Consider the following 4,423-nt stretch of genomic DNA (forward strand, 5'->3'; position numbering starts at 1 on the left):
GATCGAGTGCTCTAGTCTATAGGCACAGAAACACCACTTTCGCAAACACTGTCCAGCCTTCTTGTGCCGGTTTTCTCGGTCGCAGCACCGGAAATATTGAACTCCTTGCCTCTCGACATACGACTTACAGCTTACACAAAAACTTTTCAGACCCTGCTGAAAGCTTATTTCTGTCAGCAAGCTTTTGCCTATTAATGCTGGTTTTTGGGGGGGTTTTGTTTTTTTTGCTTTATGTCATACTATTTTTCTTATTATTTGAGGTTTAATTGTAAAAAATGGCCTTTTTATTTTATTAGCTTAATTGCAATTTTTATGCGTGTTAATCATGTACCTCGTCTAGGGCACCGGTGTAAGGCAACTAACACATTTGAATAAACATAATTAAGTCTTTTAAGAAGTTTCTTCTCTCCAGGACCAATTGGATTCGGTTACAAAATACATATACAAATATTTTAATCAGATGCTCTTATCTAGGGCACCTTAGAAAACATTTTTAATAAGTCTGGAATTGAAAGGGCAATTCAAAAGGTGCATGTTATAACTCCATGACCTGCCTGTGTGTATTTACTGTTGCTCCGAGGACAGAGTTTGTAGGGGATGATTCAATTGGCTGTGGTGTGTGTGTGTGTAGTGGTAGTGGTGAATATCTGTATAGTGGGGGGTGAGGAATGTGTGCCGTGTAGTGGTAGTGGTGAATATCTGTATAGTGGGGGGGGGGGGGGGGGGGGGTGAGGAATGTGTGCCGTGTGTGTAGTAGGAGTAGGTGAGGATTGTGTGTGGTGTGGGGGCAGGGCAGCAGAGCTCCTTTTTGGTGGGGGAGAGCCAAGCAAATGAACCAAGTTCCACTCCCAGCTCCAACACAGCTCCCACTGCCAATTTCTTACTTTACAGTCAATATCACTCTCTTACATACAGTCTTATTTATGTACATGTTATTTATATACTGTCTTTCTGTGGCAGACCAAAACAGTTTACAATTAAAACATGCATAATATAAAAGTCCAGCATTGCAAATAATAAAAACATAACCTATTAACATTCTATACTACTACTCTAGACATGTTTTAAACTCTTTTTTTTTTAAAAGATTTTTTAAATCTGTGCATTTAGTTCCAGGGCTTAGGACCAGCTATGGAGATTTCTCTCTGATTTCTCTTAAATGTGCCTTGTGTACCGATGGTACCTCTAATAGCCCTTTGTTTGAGGATCTGAGGATTCTTTGTGGAACATAGAAATATAAGGTAGTGTGGAACTAGATGGTGTCTTTGCTTGAAATAATTTTATGAATTAAAGTAATGGATTGGCAGCTAGTGTACTGAGTATAATATGGGTATTATGAGATCACTTTTTTTTTTTTTGCACCAGTTAGAAGATGCACTGCAGTGTTTTGTAACATTTATGTGCTGGCAGGAAGGCCTAAGTATAGGGAATTGCAATAAAGAAAGTTCGAAAAAACGATAAATTGCAATATGAACTGAAAATCATCAGGTTCTAATAATGGTTTAAGTCTTTTAAGAAGTTGTATTTTGAAATATCCTTGTTTAATTATAGAACACATGTGATTACCCATGGAAATTTTATTATTCAAAATGATATCTAAATCTCAGACTGTAGAACTCAGTACTACTAATTGTGTACCAAATTTAAAAGTTTGAAGTAGGTCTGGAGTCATTATCCTTGATAAGTTAATTATTTCATTTTTCTTTTAGTATTAAGAAAAAGTTTGTTGGGTTCAAGCCATTTCTGAATTGCTGTAAGATAGATTTGTAAATATTTGAATGTGAGGGATACTGAGATAATAATGGTAATCCAAAATTGAACATTTCTGTGTAGGTTGAAACTAATACCTATACCTGCTATTAACTTGCATAATGGCAACATATATGTGTTAAAAAGAGTCACCAATAATGCAGAATCTTGTGGTACACCAGTTCATACATGGTGCAAGTATGAATAATAGGTATCATTTTTCACCTGATAAGTTCAGTCGTATAGGAATGATTTAAACCATTCTAGGTCTAGCCCACTAGAATTCTTGAAATCAGAGAGTACAATAATTCATTTCCAGACCAACCAATAAAAAGCTTGATGCTAGAAAACTAAAAATAATGATAAAGGAGAAAATTACAAAAACAGCATTAGTTATAAAAGTGCCAGTACTGAGGACTAGGGATGTGCAGAGGGACACCATACGTTGCATTCGGGATTCGTGTTCATCGGGGGGCAGATATGTTGCATTCGGCAAGGGGGGCCCCGATACGTTTATATGTTAATTCTTATTCGTCCCAGCTAAAATTAAATTAACTACAACCCCCACCTTCCTGACCCCCCCAAGACTTACCAAAACTCCCTGGTGGGCCAGCGGGGGGTCTGGGAGCCATCTCCTGCACTCACACCCTCAGCTGCCGGTATTCAAAATGGCACCGATAGCTTTTGACCTACTATGTCACAGGGGCTACCGGTGCCATTGGTCAGCCCCTATCACATGGTAGGAGCAATGGATGGCTGGCGCAATCTTGTGCTCCTACCATGTGACAGGGGCTGACTAATGGCACCGGTAGCCCCTGTGACATAGTAAGGGCAAAGGCTATCGGCGCCATTTTGATTACTGGCAGCCAACGGCCCGAATGCAGGAGATCGCTCCCGGACCCCCGCTGGACCACCAGGGGCTTTTGGCAAGTCTTGGGGGACCCTCCTGACCCCCATAAGACTTGCCAAAAGTCCAGTGGGGGTCCAGGAGCGACCTCCTGCACTCAGACCGTCGGCTGCCAGTATTCAAAATGGTGCCATTCAAAATGGCCATTGCATGACATGCAAATGCATGTCGATGATGCTATTAGTTATTCACCCCACATGCAAAAAAAAAAAAAAAAGTGCACAAGACCTGCACATTTTTACTCTCAGAAATGAATGCCTGCACAGAGTAGGCGTTAATTTCTGAGTACCCCAAAAAGTTGTACAGAAAAGCAGAAAATACTGCTTTTCTGTACATCCTCCAACTTAATCTCGTGGCAATTTTAAGTCGGAGGAACCAAAAGTTTAAAAAGTTAAAAATTTAAATTTAAAAAAAAAAAAGTGCTGATGGCCAAGTTAGGGAAACAGATGCTCAGTTAACGAGTGTCCATTTTCCTAACCTGTGGTTGTGTACCAGTTAGGAAAACAGAATCAACCCTAGCCCCTCTTTGCCAGCATGACCTCTAATTAAAATATTGCATGGCGCCCCCAGGAGAGGTGCCTGAGTGCAAGTTAGGAAAGTGGGGTGCTCAACACTGAGCACCTACTTTCAGTGCACTTTTATTGCATCGGCTCTATAGTCTTAATTGTGTAGGCACCACGTGCCTGTTTAAGAAGAACATCCAAGCTCACCTTGATCTGTGCCCTGTGTATATTACACCCTTCCATTATCATTAATTCCCAGATCAAATAAAGGTCATTAGTGGAGTGAGCTGGGGTCTGTACTGGGACCTGTACTATTTTGCATTATATAAAGATTATTTAGGGCCAGTGGATCGTAAGACATCTTGATGTGATTTGTAGGAATAGCTGGCAGAAATTGGGACATATCAGAAACAATTAAGTGAATTGCTTAAGCATAAATGACTACTGAAGTGCCAAATATTGTTGTATTCCAAGAACAAGTTATATTAGGCTGTTTTGCTTGCTGAATACTGCTATGCTCAGAGAGAAAATTAAGAGAAGCTGTCTTTTTCAGAAGGGAAGTCTCACTAATAAGCAATAAATATGCAAATGTAACAGAAAACCTCTTTTAACATTTTACTTTGAAATGTTTGTGCCTTCTTACTGAGGCCCTGTACAAAGCTTCTTGCAGGCCAGAGATAAGAAAATGCTTTGAACTCTCATAGCTGACTGTTTTTAACAGAAAGACGGTCATTATCAGAGAATGAAAAACTAGCAGAAAAGTACATTTTCTTTAGTAAAACCAAACATGCAGCCCCTGCCCCCCCCCCCTCCTCCCCCCATCCTTCCAGAGTTGATTGACACTACACATGCGTCAGTAAGATCTCTCTTGCACCTTATAATAGAAAGCCAGCAGGAAAGAATATGGAACAGATGGAAGAGACTTTGAACTGATCTGATTCTCCAGCGCTGACACCCTCACCTCCCAGGAGAGACAACGCCCTACTCTCAGTGGGGAACTATGATCCGGAATTGCTGTACTTGCTTGAAGGGAGCCAAGTGAGAGACTGGAACCCATCTGATTGCTTGCAGAAGCAACCACCGAAGACATATCCTTATAAATACTTTCTCTTTGTTTTGTTTCTCTCTTTCTCTTTTGGACATTCTCATAAGTGATCTTATATAATCAATAATTTGTGATCAGCCAGATTGAAATTTTATAAATAAATATGCTTATCAAAATATTGCTTTTGCTTATATTGCATTTATTAACATAGAAACATGG

Source organism: Rhinatrema bivittatum, chromosome 4 (assembly GCF_901001135.1).
Source record: "Rhinatrema bivittatum chromosome 4, aRhiBiv1.1, whole genome shotgun sequence".
NCBI lineage: Eukaryota > Metazoa > Chordata > Amphibia > Gymnophiona > Rhinatrematidae > Rhinatrema > Rhinatrema bivittatum.